This window comes from Bombina bombina, chromosome 8, assembly GCF_027579735.1.
Source record: "Bombina bombina isolate aBomBom1 chromosome 8, aBomBom1.pri, whole genome shotgun sequence".
Classification (NCBI taxonomy): domain Eukaryota; kingdom Metazoa; phylum Chordata; class Amphibia; order Anura; family Bombinatoridae; genus Bombina; species Bombina bombina.
This window is the reverse complement of record NC_069506.1, coordinates 273,479,020-273,496,525: the sequence shown is the minus strand read 5'-3', so window position 1 is coordinate 273,496,525 and position 17,506 is coordinate 273,479,020.

Below are 17,506 nucleotides of genomic sequence, written 5' to 3'. Positions count from 1 at the left end.
TCTGAGTCACAAAAAAATTAGGTTCAGTGTCCCTTTAAAAGGGACAGTCAACCCAAAATTTCAAATAGGTAATTCCTATAAACTTGCTTATTATTTTGAACTATAGCCTAATTTAGTAGCCTAAAGCATTTCTAAGTATTGGTACTTTTGTCTCTTGTGGCTGTTTAAAATGCCCGCCTGCCCCTCCCATATTTAGTCATCCGTATCTTCTTTGTGCAGCTCTTAACAGCTAATTTTCGTCCGTCCACACTCCCGTATTTTGTGCAGTGCGCTGATAACGCTGTAGTGGTGAGGTTTTTAAAAGGAACTCTTAATCCTTTCATTTTCCTAGACATGTCATTATTGAGAAGGATTTAGAGTTCCTTTTGAAAACCTCCCCCCTAAAGCGTTATTGGCGCACTGCACATGCACAAAACACGGGAGTATGGACAGACAAAAATTAGCTGTTAGAGCTTCACAATGGAGATACTGATGATGAAATATGGGAGGGGGGAGGCGGGCATTTTAAACTGCCACAAGAGACAAAAGTACTAATACTTAGAAACTCTTTAGGCTACTAAATTAGGCTATAGTTAAAAATAATAATCATTGGCAATTTTATAGGAATTACCTATTTGAAATTTTGGGTTGACTGTCACTTTTATAAGCAACTATAATTTACTCCGATCAAATGCTGCTTTGTTCTCTTGGTATCTTTATTAGATAAAGCAGGAATGTAAGCTTATGAGCCACCCCATTTTTTGGTTCAGCACCCTGAGTAGCGCTTGCTGAATTGTGGCTACATTTAGCGATACCCAGGGTGCTTAACCAAAGACGGAACGGCTCGTAAACGTAAATTCCTGCTTTTTCAAATACCGATAAATAAGAAATAGTGAACTAGAATGTTTTACAATTACTGCTCTATCTGAATCTCAAAAGAAAAACAGCCCTTGTTAGTGGTACACTGGTTGGTTATATGCAGTCGTGAGAAAAATGAAGCAGAGGTGTTCTCCAATAATGCAAAAAATCCTGAGTTACCTAGGATAGGATCCAAACAAGTCATGTTTCGGGACAACTCCACTTAGTCATGTGATGCGTAGGTCATCAATTTTAGTTACTTATATAGCCAATACACCTGTCTTAACTGTATCAGCCCTGGAATACTCCTCTGACACGGTACCTATGCAGATGTTCCCATACTGCTGAGCGACACTGGAGAAAATCTGAGTTCAGTTGACTTTCCTTACTACAAGTTCATCTTGAACTTTTCTGCCCTTAATCTATATAAGCAACAATACTTGGCCAGTCACTTCTACTCTTCAAACCCAAAATGTCTGTTCTCCACATTAAATACTCTTCTCTGCCCACCACCTCCTACAGCTTCTCTCAGCTCAAGACTTTGCCAGCTACTTCAACAAAATAGACTCCATCAGAAATGAAAGCAGCTCTCAACATGCTACTGGTCTCAAACCCCTCAAAACCTCTATCATCCAAAACCCATAGATTTAGCTCTTCTGCCTGTTAGAGGATGAAGTTTCTGCCCTTATACTATACTCCACTATTTGACCCCCATCCCCTCACAGCTACTCCCTGCCCTCTCTTCTACCCCTACGCTTACATCTTCAACCTCTCCTTCAGCACTGGTATATTTTCCTAATCTCAAACACGTACTGGTCACACCTATCCTCAAAAGACCTTGAGCCAACCTTCCCATCCAACTACTGCCTTACTCCCTCTTGCCTCAAAGCTAGTATATGCAAGTCTATCCAATTTCCGTACACTAAACTCCCTTCTTGACCCACTGCAATCTGAATTTCGTCCCCACCACTCCACTGACAGCAATTGTTAAGGTTACCAATGACCTACTTACAGCAAAATCCAAAGGCCACTTCTCTCTGCTTATCCTTGATCTGTCTGCTTATCCTCCTTGATCTGTCTGCAGCCTTTAATTCTGTCTACCACCCTCTCTTGCTCCAAACCCTCCAATCCTTGTGTATCTGACACAGCTCTCACATGGGTCTCTTCCTATTTGTCTAACGTACCTTTAGTGTAGCCTAAATCTACCTCTCTGCACCAGACCTATCTTCCTTGCAAACCCATGTCACTCTCATATCTCATCTTGGATGCCCTCACTACCTTAAGCTAAATTTCTCCCAAAACTAAGCTCCTTATTTTCCCCCTTTCTTCAAAAAGCTCCATTACCAACTTCACTAGAACAGTCTAACTCCATTACCCCTACTCCACATGCCCAATGTCTTGGGAGTCACACTTAGATCTTTCACTCCTCACATTCAGTCCTTGGTTAAAGCCTGCTGCTTCCACCTTAAAAACCATCTCTAAAATTAGACTTTTTCTTTTACAAGGAAACTAAGATTCTAATCCACTCATCTTTTACCGCCTGGCTAGGAGTAAGGCAACAGCCGAAACCGGTCAGCCTTTGTTCATCAGTTTGTTGGTTCAAACTTTTCCTTTTTGTGTGTTCTTACCCTGGGTTAATATACCCTTTGTATTTCAATAAAATTTATAATTTTTATCACTTTACCTGGTGCTCCTGTTATACATTTTTTTTTTGCTGCACAAGACTCTCCCCTAATTTTGAAAGCTTCAAGCGCTCCCTAAAGACTACTATTCAGGGATGCACACAACCCACACTTACCTTTCCTAACTCCACTCTATCCCATTGAACCCCTTAGCATGTAAGCCTATGAGCCAAGCTGTTTGTAGATCACCTGCATAAGAGCAGATTACAACAATGCAACTCTCGGCAGGGACCTCTACCCATTAGACCCCCTATAAATGTTACCTTGTATACGCCTATATTTATAGCGCTGCGGAATCTGACGCTCTACAAATACCTGATGATAAATAGGAATACTACAATAAACACTTGCCATCTAGTGGACGAAAATTAAATACTTTGAACTTAGAACAACCAGAACGTAAAAAATTACCTTTTTTATGACACGATGAGTCCACGGATCATATTAATTACTAATGGGATATTCAACTCCAGCAGGAGGAGGCAAAGCGCACCACAGCAGAGCTGTTAAATAGCTCCTCCCTTCCCTCACACTCCAGTCATTCTCTTTGCCTATGTTAGTGATAGGAAGAGGTAAAGTGAGGTATTAGATTCTTTAAACAAGTTAATTATTTTTAAAGTATGTGTGCTACTTTGTCCTAGGGTGTAGCCGTAGTCCATAGTCTCTACAGTAGAGCTTTTGGTGGCTTTAAAGCAATGGGAACGTGTGGGACATAATTCTCCCTGCGCCTCCCATACATGGTTTGCTGCCCTGCTTGTATAGTCTGAGGGAAGAGATAAACTCGGTACTTTTTATTTCCACAGGCCAATGTGAGGTGAAATTGAGGACCTCCCAAGCCGTGTGGGCTGCCTTACTGCCGGGCAGCAATTTAAGGTAAGTGCTGATTTTTATTTCTGGGGACACACAGAAAGATTGGCACTTTTGTTATATTGTGGACACTAGATAACATTATCCCTAGGTGGGAGGACATGTTGTTGGGCAGTGATTGCAGGCACTGGGCGTGGAGAAATGGTTCTAATTTATTACTAGCATCTGACAATGGCTTTGTTTTACTCTAACAAGCTGTCTGGAGGGTTAGTTTTGATTCTCATGATCCACTGCATGTAAGGTGTGTCGCATGATGGATGTAATTTTTACTACTGCATAACTGACGGGAGGCTTATTTATTCCTTGTTCGGATGGGCTCTAGTTCTCCCGGCGGCTCCACTTTTACAATTTAGCCGCCCGGAGGTTTAGCTTGTTACGTCCACGATGGGCAGAGCTATGCTCTGCAGCATGTTTGCGCACCATTATTTTGGGGCAATCTACTCCCAACGACTTTATTTAGTGTTTCTAGCCTACCGGGAGTTTTGCTTTGACTGGCACAGATTATTTGGGGCAAGTTTTTCTTCCTGCAACTTTATTTTAATATTTTGGTCGGATGGGATTATTGCCACCATGATTCTCCTGGCGTCTGTTTCTAATAAGGTATTTAGCCGCCCAGAAGATTTATTTTGTACTACGTGTCTTGGCGCGCCTTTGCTCTTAACCGTTGAATCGGACAGTTATGGTGGGTCTTCTCTGATGCATTTTTGTCACGCAGCAGAGAGACTGTACTTTGGTTTTAGAAGATTTTATTTCCCATATACTATACAGTTGCTTTCTATTTCTTAGGCAATCAGGTGTCAAGTCTCCTCAGATTCTGAGGTTTGGGGATGGTTTTTCATTTTTATGTAAAAATATTTACATAATTGTTTTTTAAAAGACACAGCAATCGTCATTTCTTTTTAAAGACGCAAGTCCACGGATTTCATCCTTGTGGGATTACGCCTCCTGGTCAGCAGGAGGCGGCAAAGAGCACCACAGCAGAGCTGTATATATATCTCCTCCCTTCCCTCCCACTCCATTCATTCTCTTTACATGCGTTAGTGATAGTTGTGCAGACTTGTCTCCTCCAATTATCCTGGATCATGAGACAAGGGACTCTCTTCAGTGGTGAATGTCTAGAGATCAGCTCTCCCATGGAACTTGCTTTCGCAGAACGTCCTGGGTGATTGTGACAACAGACGCCAGCCTTCTGGGGTGCGGTCTGGGGTCCCAGGAAGGTTCAGGGAGTATGGACTCAAGCGGAGTCTGCTCTCTCCATCAACATCCTGGAACTGGGGGTGATCAATTCTCGCCTGACCACAGTTGGCCTCGGCTCAGTTCATCAGATTTAGTCGGACAACATAACAGTGGCTTACATCAATCATCATGGATGAACAAGGAGTTCCTTGGCAATGACAGAGGTAGCCAAGATAATTCGGTGGGCGGAAGCCCACTCTTGTTCTGTCGGCTATCCACATCCCAGGAGTGGATAATTGGGAGGCAGATTTCTTGAGCAGGCAGACTTTTCATCCGGAAGTAATCTCCAGTCTGGTTCTCAGATGGGGGCAGCCGGAATTGGATCTCATGGCTTCTCGCCAGAATACCAAACTTCCTTCACCCAAATCTAGTTTCTCTGAAGCTGACTGCTTGGAGATTGGATGCTTAATTTTGTCTCCTACAAGGTTTTTCTGATGCGGTTATTGAGACATTAATTCAGGCTCGCGTACCGGTTCTTTGAAAAATTTGCCATAAGATTTGGTGTAAATATTTTCATTGGTGTGAATCGAAGGGTTACTCATGGAGTAAGGATAGGATTTCCAGAATTTTGTGTCTTCTCCAAGAGGGTTTGGAGAGGGGTTTAGGCCAGCTCTTTAAAGGGTCAGATTTCGGCCTTGTCTGTTAAATAAACTTTTGGCAGATGTTCAATCCTTTTGTCAGGCTCTGGTTAGGATCAGGCCTGTGTTTAAGCCTATTGCTCCTCCATGGAGTTTTAATTTAGTTAATGTTTTTGCAAGGTGCTCCATTTGAGCCTATGCATTCCTTAGATATTAAATTACTATCTTGGAAAGTTTTACTTCTTGTTCATATTTCTTCTGCGTAGTGTCTGAACTCTCGGCTTTGCAATGCTCTTCTTATCTTATATTCCATGCAGATAAGGTAGTTTTGCGTACCAACTTAGGTTTTCTTCCTAAGGTTACTTCTGATAGTAACATTAATCAGGAAGTTGTACCTTCTTTATATCCTAATCCTCCTCCTCAGAAGGAATGTCTCTTGCCCAATCTAAATGTGGTTTGTGCTTTAAATTTCTTTGATGTTTGTTGTTTTCTCAAGACAACGTAACGGTCAGAAAGCTACGGCTACTTCACTTCCTTTTTGGCTGAGGAGTATCATCCGCTTTGCATGTGAAACTGCTGGAAAGCAGCCTCCTGAGGGGGTTACGGTTCATTCCTCTAGGGCTGTTGCTTCCTCATGGGCTTTTAAAAACGAAGCTTCTGCGGAACAGATTTGCAAGGCTGCAACTTGGTCCTCTCCACACTTTTTTCAGGTTCTACGAATTTGATACTTTTGCCTTGGCTGAGGCAGCTTTTGGGAGAAAGTTTCTTCAAGCAGTGGTGCCTTCCGTTTAGGTTCCCTGTTTTGTCCCTCCCTTATCATCCGTGTACTCTAGCTTTGGTATTGTATCCCACAAGTAAGGATGAAATCCGTGGACTCGTGTCTTTAAAGAGAAAATTTATGCTTACCTGATAAATTTGTTTCTTAGACACAATGAGTCCATGGCCCGCCCTGTTCTATGAGACAGGTTGTTAATTTTTGTAGAAATATACAAAGTCCGGAACTTGCAGTTAAAACTTCAATGCTTTAATAAATCCTTAAAAGCGGTACATGAACATAAAACAAAAACATGCCCTTAGTGCAAGCTTACGCGTTTCGGCTTAGCTGCCGTACTCATAGCTTCCTAACCACCTTCTCACTACTGGGCTATTTAAGAGGTGTAAAACCATTTAATTGGCTAGGGTTCCATGTTTAAATGTAACTGTTTCTTTGCTGTCCAGCTTAGCTAAGTGATAAGTAGGCTTCATTAGCCCTCCTCTTTAAATCTAGCTAAACATTTGACCTTAACAATTTACATGACACACTTAAACATTTATACATTGATTGCAACAAAATAATTAAATTCTGAATTTTACAAAAAAGTGCTGCATTAAGTTACACATAATCCAGAGTGAATTACACACATTAAGGAATTATTGATAATACATGAGCAACCTTATAGCAATCTACTTGTCTTAATACAATAGCATATCTATATACTTATCAGAAATTGTCATTAGATCATTTATTTCTATAATGTGTTTACCTTCCACTATCGTCAAGCATAATATAGAAAAATTCTTTAAGAAATTATTTTTTTTAAACCAGTGAAAACATTGGTATACAACAGTTAATAAGAAAATCTGAACGTGCTCTTTAACTATTAGTATTATTTCGTGTAACTCTATAACATACAGCTTATCAACCTGAGTCCTAAAATTTTAAAATATTATCCATATACATGAAAAATGATAATTATTACTCAAAGTATACTTTCAGAAAATTGAATTAGTGCTCTCCTATTATATATCTGAGATCTCATTGAATAATTATGTACCACCAAATTTGAAAACTTCAGACCGTTATTTTTCGGTGTTGCATAATAATTCAAATGTTACAAATTAATTCCAAAATTAATGAGGTCATAGGATGAATTCAAACCTTTAGGATATCTGGTTTGGAGATGAAATATCCAAAAAACCTCTAGTTTCCCCAGTGCCTGATCTCTGTCCCCTCCTCTTTGATTGGTGTTAACTACTTCTATAATAGTCCATTTAAAGCTCTCTGCTTGTTTATTATGGACCATATTGAAGTGTTGCACCAGGGGGGTAGTCAGGACACCAGTTTTAATATCAAAGAGGTGTTTCCTAATTCGTACACGTGTTTCTCTGGATGTCATCCCTACATACTGTAGGTGACAAACGTCACATCCTGCTAGGTAAATGGTATACTTACTTCTACAGTTCATACACCTATTGTGTCTATATGATTTGTTTGTTACTTCACTTCTGAAGCCTTCACCTGTTGTAACATGTCTTACAGGAGTGATTATTACATCGAAAAACTCCCTTGAAACGTAACCAAGAGCTTTGATCCCTCATTTGCCTTGTTTTCAGCTGTGTGGGTGCCAAGATGTTGCCTAAAGACACTCCTTTCCTAAAGGAACATTTACATCCCTTTTTTACAGTCTCTTCTAAAGCTGCATCTGCTGCTAATAGTCTGAAATTCTTCTGTACTATATGGCAGATTTGATGGTATTGCATGCTGTAATCGGTAGTGAAAAAAATTCCTTGATTGGCTTGTTTTTTAAGTACTGATTTCTCTAGTAATGTCCCTCTTTCAATAGTAGCAACTTCTTGTCTTGTCTTTGCAACTACATGCTGATTATAGCCTCTACTAAAAAGGCGTTCTGTTGTTGTGCATGCATCTCATAGACCTGAGGATTACTACAATTCCTCTTCAATCTCAAACTGTCCCTTTGCAACTGACCTGAACACTTGTTTCGGATGACTGCTCCTGGCGTGGAGAAGAGTATTACCTGTAATAGGTTTTCTGTAAACCTCAGTTTCAATTCCTACATTTGGTATACCGATCAGGGTTAAGGCCAGAAAATTAATTCTGGACTTATTGAGCTCAAACCCTATATCGTTAGTATTTATCCAGGCAACAAATTCCATTGCCATTTTTTCAGTACCTCCCCACACCAGGAGCAGATCATCTATATAACGTTTATAAAAGCAGATGAACTGTTGAAAGGGGTTCTCACCCCCATAGATGCGGGACAGCTCCCACCAACCCATGTACAGGTTGGCTAAAGAGGGTGCAAATTTTGCACCCATAGCTGTTCCGCATCTCTGGAGGTAGAAAACCCCCTCGAAAGAAAAAAAAAATTGCATCAACAAAAACTTAAGTACCCTCAGTACATACTGTGCATACTCATTCGCATATCCAGTTCGTTGCAAGAAAAATTTGACAGCCTCTAAGCCTTTATCGTGGGGTATTGAGGTATATAAGGCCCTGACGTCAATGGTGAGCCACATATCCGAACCCTCCCAGTCAAAGTATTTCATAAGATTTAGTACATGGGTGGTATCCTGGAGGAAACTGGCTAGACCACTTACCAATGGCTGCAATATACTATCCAGCCATTGGGATGTTCTCTCCAGTAGTGACCCAATGCCATATAATGGGTCTACCTGTGACTCCCTCCAAGGACTTATGAACTTTGGGCAAGTGATTAAAAATGGGCATCACTGGATTGTCCACTAGGAGGAAGTCACAGGTAGACTCATCCAAAATCCCCAAATCCTTACCGTCATCCAAATTTGTGCCAGTTCCCTTTTGAACCTGATAGTGGGATCCCCACCCAATTTCTGATAGAATTTCTCATTTTCCAATTGTCTCTCCGCTTCTGCAATGAACTGGGATCTAGACATCACCACAACGGAGCCACCCTTATCAGCATTTCTAATTATCAGATCTTTGTTCTTTTGTAATTTCATCTAAGCCTTTCTTTCCTTGGCATTCAAATTATGCTGTCCTAATTGGGTGGTCCGATGTAGCGATGTCAGATCCCTCTCTACCCTTGCCTGAAAGGTTTCCAAAATGTTACCCTAAATTGAATGGGGTAAAACTTGGAATCTTCTTTGAATTTCGGTGCATTTGCCGTTACTGGGTGTTCCTCCACTGTCCCTTCCTGCCATAAATCTTCTATTGTAGCAATGTCACATGCCTCAGTGAATGATACTGTATTAGCTGTGGCTATCCTGTTATAATCTACCCCACTTGGATGTTCAATTTCCTCAGTATCCTTATTATAAAATAATTTTTTCAAAGTCAGTCCCCTAATTAATTTGTTTAAGTCTATCAAAGTGTTGAAGAGGTTAAAGCTTTGTGAGGGAACAAAACCCAAACCTAAATTCAACACTTTTAATTCCATTTCAGTGAGAGTATAAGTTGACAGATTTATGACATTATTATTCACTGGTATTTGCTTCTGAATCTCCCTCTTCGAGTTGGATATCTGTTCTGGCCTGAATGGCCCTCTAAGCCTCCTCTACCTCGACCCCCTCCTTCCGGTTTGGTGTGGGGGAGGGAAAAAACCTGTTCCAAACCTAACCTTTCTTCTTGATTCATACTGGGAAGATCTCTGGCTTTCTTGTGCATTTTCTGTAGTATATTTAGAGCCTACTATTCTCTGTTTCTTAAGAATGGGCATAATTTCTTTCGTTTTTTGTCTTAGCTCTCACCACTGGTTCCTCCTCTGCGTTTGTTAACAAAGGGAAAGATCTAACACCTGACTCTTCCCCACCTGACTCTGAACTCTCGTCATACGACTCGGCCTCACTTTCAGAAAAGGTCACCTTTTTATTGGCAGAATCCTTGTCATTATAATCAGTATTGGAGCCACTCCTAATATTCTTATTACTGTTATTATTGTGTCCTCTGCCCCTACCTCTGCCTCTAGTCCTATTATAAGTTCGTCGGCCTTCTGATCTGTCTCTTTTGTTCCAAACAAAAATTCGATTGTTATCATAATCAGATTGGTCCCTTAGGTACTTGTTGTGCTTAGCCTCTATTAACAGAGTTCTGGTTTCTGCAATTGTTTTTTTCAAAATATCATCATACTTTGCAAACTCCAGAGCACTTCTTCTTAGGTTCAACTCAACCTGTAATAGTTCTATTTGTTGGACTACAGAATTAAGGGCTTTTGTTTTAAAGTGAACCAATAATAATATCAGACTGAGGGAGCAATCAGAAAGGATAATGTTCCACTCATTAATAAATTCTACATCATCCGTCTGGAATGTGGGGAATTTATTTACCCTGGGGATAATTTTTAATTTGTGATATTTATTCAACGTCATGATATCCCATCTTAACTTATTTTCCTTAATAAGTAAAAACTCAACCTCCTCAAATAATTTTGCAAGGGTAAATTTAGATCTATCCGTACAAACAAATTCATCCAAATCTTGTATACAACTCCCTCTCTCCTGTGTGGAGATCAAGGAGAAACATTCTTCTTCATCATTTACTGTAACCACCTCCATGTTGACTATATTAAATATCCTACCCTCATAAAAATGGGGGGTAAGGAAGAATATACTGATATCTTTGATAATTGCAAAATACCTTAATAGGAGTAAAGCAGTGGAGTATTGACAAAACTTAATTAATTGGTGATGACTAAAGAAATCTGTATATATATCCTAGTCTAACCTCTAACTGTGAACAATCAGTCTTGGCCCCTAGGAAGACATTGGTAAAGAGGATATAAATGGAATTAATAGTAGAAAACAACCAACAATATGCACAGGAAAAACACAGTTGAGAAATATAATGATTAGACTTATCTCAAATGCAGTCAGCTCAAAGCGGGTACTCACAAATTGGAGCAGATACCAAAAATAACCAGAATAAACTCTGAGTGCCAAGCTCACATTAATTGGTAAATACAAATTATAATATATAAAAATGTATTTAAGCTTAGAAACTGAATCAATATTCAGTTATAAAGTTCCGTACTTCCAGACCCACAAGGAAATATGCCTATCATATAATGGCTTAATAATCAGTGCTCAAAGTGAGTAAATATGATATCGCTCCTTGCGTTGCGTTGGAAAAACAGAACAAATAACTGCTGAGACTCAAAATCTTTTCCACTTCCACATAAGATGGTAATGTATCAAAAAGCATTACAGGCTTCTTTGCACATACAATCAATGATTACTGAATCAACAAACATATGCAAAAAAAGGAAATTGAAAAATAAAGGATAATTGGAGAACAAGCAACCCGATATTATAGGATCAGTCAATTGGTGTAGTTCATATAAAAGTCAGGACCAATAAAGTTGTAACACACTAAGATTCTCAAATGTTGGTGTTATAATAGAAGACAAGTTCAAATATTGTTGCAATCAAAGTAAACTTCTTATTACTGGTTAGCAGTAGTGCAAGTGAATCCTAAATGGGGTATGAAATGAGTACCATGGTGTAAAAGTTCCGAAAGTCCCATAACTTCAGATACCTCAGCACCTTGGCTTTTCCTTTCTCTTCCTAACTTCGGTCGAATGACGGGAGTGGGAGGGAAGGGAGGAGCAATATATACAGTTCTGCTGTGGTGCTCTTTGCCGCCTCCTGCTGACCAGGAGGCGTAATCCCACAAGTAAGGATGAAATCCATGGACTCATCGTGTCTAAAAAGAAACACATTTATCAGGTAAGCATAAATTTTCTTTTTTAGTTGTCCAAATGGTGCTTTCATTTTCAGTACCTTCTAGATATTTTGCATATATCTGTTATTGAAATAAACGTCTCATGTAATTGGCAAGAGTCCATGAGCTAGTGACGTAATGGATATACAATCCTACCAGGAGGGGCAAAGTTTCCCAAACCTCAAAATGCCTATAAATACACCCCTCACCACACCCACAATTCAGTTTTACAAACTTTGCCTCCTAAGGAGGTGGTGAAGTAAGTTTGTGCTAAGATTTCTACATTGACATGCACTTCTCAGCTTTTTTGAAGCCCAATTCCTCTGAGTACAGCGAATGTCAGATGGACGTGAAGAGAGTATCACCTATTGAATGCAATGATTTTCCTAACGGGGGTCTATTTCATAGGTTATCGGTTGTAGAGATTCATCTCCTACCTCCCTTTTCAGATCGACGATATACTCTCATATACCATTACCTCTACTGATAACTGTTTCAGTACTGGTTTGGCTATCTGCTATATGTGGATGGGTGTCTTTTTTGGTAAGTATGTTTTTTTTATTACTTAAGACACCCCAGCTATGATCTGGCACTTTATGCATTTATATAAAGTTCTAAATATATGTATTGTACTTATATTTGCCATGAGTCAGGTTCATGTATTTCCTTGTGCAGCCTGTCAGTTTCATATTTGGGAAATAAACATATTAAGAAATATTTTTTTCTTACCTGGGGTTTAGTCCTTTTTTTTTTTTTCAAATTGACTACTTTTCTCTTGTTAAGTGTATCCAGTCCACGGATCATCCATTACTTGTGGGATATTCTCCTTCCCAACAGGAAGTTTCAAGAGGATCACCCACAGCAGAGCTGCTATATAGCTCCTCCCCTAACTGCCATACCCAGTCATTCTCTTGCAACCCTCAACATAGATGGAGGTCGTGAGAGGACTGTGGTGTTTTATACTTTAGTTTATTTCTTCAAACAAAAAGTTTGTTATTTTTAAATGGTACCGGAGTGTACTGTTTATCTCAGGCAGTATTTAGAAGAAGAATCTGCCTGCGTTTTCTATGATCTTAGCAGAAGTAACTAAGATCCTTTGCTGTTCTCACACATTCTGAGGAGTGAGGTACTTCAGAGGGGGAATGGCGTGCAGGTTTTCCTGCAATAAGGTATGTGCAGTTAAAATATTTTTCTAGGGATGGAATTTGCTAGAAAATGCTGCTGATACCGAAGTAATGTAAGTAAAGCCTTAAATGCAGTGATAGCGACTGGTATCAGGCTTATTAATAGAGATACATACTCTTATAAAAATGTATTTTAAAACGTTTGCTGGCATGTTTAATCATTTTTTATATATGTTTGGTGATAAAACTTATTGGGGCCTAGTTTTTTTCCACATGGCTGGCTTGAATTTTGCCTAGAAACAGTTCCCTGAGGCTTCCCACGGTTGTAATATGAGTGGGAGGGGCCTATTTTAGCAATTTTTGCGCAGCAAAAATTACAGACATAGACATCCTGCTTCTTCCTGCATGATCCAGGACTTCTCTGGAGGGCTCAAAAGGCTTCAAAAGTCGTATTGAGGGAGATAAAAAGCCACAGTAGAGCTGTGGCAGTTGTTGTGACTGTTTAAAAATGTTTTTTTGACAATTGTTATTCCGTTTTTGGTATTAAGGGGTTAATAATCCATTTGCAAGTGGGTGCAATGCTCTGCTAACTTATTACATACACTGTGAAAATTTTGTTAGTGTAACTGCATTTTTTCACTGTTATTTCAAATTTGGACAAATTTTGTGTTTCTTAAAGGCGCAGTAGCGTTTTTTATATTGCTTGTAAACTTGTTTTAAAGTGTTTTCCAAGCTTGCTAGTGTCATTGCTAGTCTGTTTAAACATGTCTGACACAGATGAATCTACTTGTTCATTATGTTTGAAAGCCATGTTGGAGCCCCATAGGAGAATGTGTACTAAATGTATTGATTTCACTTTAAATAATAAAGATCAGTCTTTATCTATAAAAGAATTATCACCAGAGGATTCTGTCGAGGGGGAAGTTATGCCGACTAACTCTCCTCACGTGTCAGAACCTCCGCCTCCCGCTCAGGGGACGCACGCTAGTATGGCGTCAAGTACATCAGGGACGCCCATAGCGATTATTTTGCAGGACATGGCTGCAATCATGAATAATACCCTGTCAGAGGTATTATCTAGATTGCCTGAATTCAGAGGCAAGCGCGATAGCTCTGGGGTTAGGAGAGATGCAGAGCGCGCAGGTGCTGTAAGAGCCATGTCTGATACTGCGTCACAGTATGCAGAACATGAGGACGGAGAGCTTCATTCTGTGGGTGACGTCTCTGACTCGGGGAAACCTGATTCAGAGATTTCTAATTTTAAATTTAAGCTTGGGGAGGTATTAGCTGCTCTGAATGACTGTAACACAGTTGCAATTCCAGAGAAACTGTGTAGGCTGGATAGATACTATGCGGTGCCGGTGTGTACTGATGTTTTTCCTATACCTAAAAGGCTTACAGAAATTATTAGCAAGGAGTGGGATAGACCCGGTGTGCCCTTTTCCCCACCTCCTATATGTAGAAAAATGTTTCCAATAGACGCCACTACACGGGACTTATGGCAGACGGTCCCTAAGGTGGAGGGAGCAGTTTCTACTTTAGCAAAGCGTACCACTATCCCGGTTGAGGACAGTTGTGCTTTTTCAGATCCAATGGATAAAAAATTGGAGGGTTACCTTAAGAAAATGTTTATTCAACAAGGTTTTATTCTACAGCCCCTTGCATGCATTGCGCCTGTCACTGCTGCGGCGGCATTCTGGTTTGAGGCCCTGGAAGAGGCTATTCATACAGCTCCATTGGATGAAATTATTGACAAGCTTAGATCGCTTAAGCTAGCTAACTCATTTGTTTCTGATGCCATTGTTCATTTGACTAAACTAACGGCTAAGAATTCCGGATTCGCCATCCAGGCGCGTAGGGCGCTATGGCTTAAATCCTGGTCAGCTGACGTGACTTCTAAGTCTAAATTACTTAACATTCCTTTCAAGGGGCAGACCTTATTCTGGCCTGGCTTGAAAGAAATTATTGCTGACATTACTGGAGGTAAGGGTCATACCCTTCCTCAGGACAGGGCCAAATCAAAGGCCAAACAGTCTAATTTTCGTGCCTTTCGAAATTTCAAGGCAGGAGCAGCATCAACTTCCTCCGCTTCAAAACAAGAGGGAACTGTTACTCATTCCAGACAGGCCTGGAAACCTAACCAGTCCTGGAACAAGGGCAAGCAGACCAGAAAGCCTGCTGCTGCCCCCAAGACAGCATGAAGGAACGGCCCCCTATCCGGAAACGGATCTAGTGGGGGGCAGACTTTCTCTCTTCGCCCAGGTGTGGGCAAGAGATGTTCAGGATCCCTGGGCGTTGGAGATCATATCTCAGGGATATCTTCTGGACTTCAAAGCTTCTCCTCCACAAGGGAGATTTCATCTTTCAAGGTTATCAGAAAACCAGATAAAGAAAGAGGCATTCCTAAGCTGTGTGCAAAACCTCCTAGTAATGGGAGTGATCCATCCAGTTCCGCGGACGGAACAAGGACAGGGCTTTTATTCAAATCTGTTTGTGGTTCCAAAGAAAGAGGGAACCTTCAGACCAATCTTGGATCTAAAGATCTTAAACAAATTCCTCAGAGTTCCATCATTCAAAATGGAAACTATTCGGACCATCCTACCCATGATCCAAGAGGGGTCAGTACATGACCACAGTGGATTTAAAGGATGCCTACCTTCACATACCGATTCACAAAGATCATCATCGGTTCCTAAGGTTTGCCTTTCTAGACAGGCATTACCAATATGTAGAAAACACAATGAAAGAACAGCACTCCATGAGATAGAACAGAAGCTGGAAAAAAACCTTCCATGCATGTCCATTTTTATAATAACTCCTCAGGGTGCACAGTCTTTTAGCACACTATGCCCCTTTCACAAAGAAAAAATATCCTGAAGCATATCAGTCTGACCCTGCCCAATGACAGTCCAGTGCCGAAATACCAGGCAATTCTTCTCTGAACAAGGGAAGCAACAACCCCAGACGATCGTTTCGGCCTTCTATGGGCCTCGTCAGTGAGGTGCAGTTGTATCTCTCTAAGGGCAAGTGTGCATGGAGTCCACGTCTGGTTTCCCCATTACTCTTAGGGTGACCTAAGAGCATTTACATAAAACACAATGAAAGAACAGCACTCCATGAGATAGAACAGAAGCTGGAAAAAACCTTCCATGCATGTCCATTTTTATAATAACTCCTCAGGGTGCACAGTCTTTTAGAGTAATGGGGAAACCAGACGTGGACTCCATGCACACTTGCCCTTAGAGAGATACAACTGCACCTCACTGACGAGGCCCATAGGAGGCCGAAACGATCGTCTGGGGTTGTTGCTTCCCTTGTTCAGAGAAGAATTGCCTGGTATTTCGGCGCTGGACTGTCATTGGGCAGGGTCAGACTGATATGCTTCAGGATATTTTTTCTCTGTGAAGGGGCATAGTGTGCAAAAAGAACTGGCACCCTGAGGAATTTAATAAAAATGAACATGCATGGAAGTTATTCCAGCTTCTGTTCTATCTCTTGGAGTGCTGTTCTCTCTCTTTCAATTTTTATTACCAATTTGTAGCTCTTCCCTTCAGGTTGGCCACAGCCCCGAGAATTTTTACAAAGGTTCTGGGCTCACTTCTAGCGGTTCTAAGACCGCGAGGCATAGTGGTGGCTCCTTATCTAGACGACATCCTGATACAGGCGTCAAACTTTCAAATTGCCAAGTCTCATACAGAGATAGTTCTGGCATTTCTGAGGTCGCATGGGTGGAAAGTGAACGTGGAAAAGAGTTCTCTATCACCACTCACAAGAGTCTCCTTCCTAGGGACTCTTATAGATTCTGTAGAGATGAAAATTTACCTGACGGAGTCCAGGTTATCAAAACTTCTAAATGCTTGCCGTGTCCTTAATTCCATTCCACGCCCGTCAGTGGCTCAGTGTATGGAAGTAATCGGCTTAATGGTAGCGGCAATGGACATAGTGCCATTTGCGCGCCTGCATCTCAGACCGCTGCAATTATGCATGCTAAATCAGTGGAACGGGGATTACTCAGATTTGTCCCCTCTACTAAATCTGGATCAAGAGACCAGAGATTCTCTTCTCTGGTGGCTATCTCGGGTCCATCTGTCCAAGGGTATGTCCTTTCGCAGGCCAGATTGGACGATTGTAACAACAGATGCCAGCCTTCTAGGTTGGGGTGCAGTCTGGAACTCCCTGAAGGCTCAGGGATCGTGGACTCAGGAGGAGAAACTCCTCCCAATAAATATTCTGGAGTTAAGAGCAATATACAAGGCTCTTCTGGCTTGGCCTCAGTTAGCAACACTGAGGTTCATCAGATTTCAGTCGGACAACATCACGACTGTGGCTTACATCGACCATCAAGGGGGAACCAGGAGTTCCCTAGCGATGTTAGAAGTCTCAAAGATAATTCGCTGGGCAGAGTCTCACTCTTGCCACCTGTCAGCGATCCATATCCCAGGCGTAGAGAACTGGGAGGCGGATTTTCTGAGTCGTCAGACTTTTCATCCGGGGGAGTGGGAACTCCATCCGGAGGTGTTTGCTCAATTGATTCTTCGTTGGGGCAAACCAGAGTTGGATCTCATGGCTTCTCGCCAGAACGCCAAGCTTCCTTGTTACGGATCCAGGTCCAGGGACCCAGAAGCGACGCTGATAGATGCTCTAGCAGTGCCTTGGTTCTTCAACCTGGCTTATGTGTTTCCACCGTTTCCTCTGCTCCCTCGACTG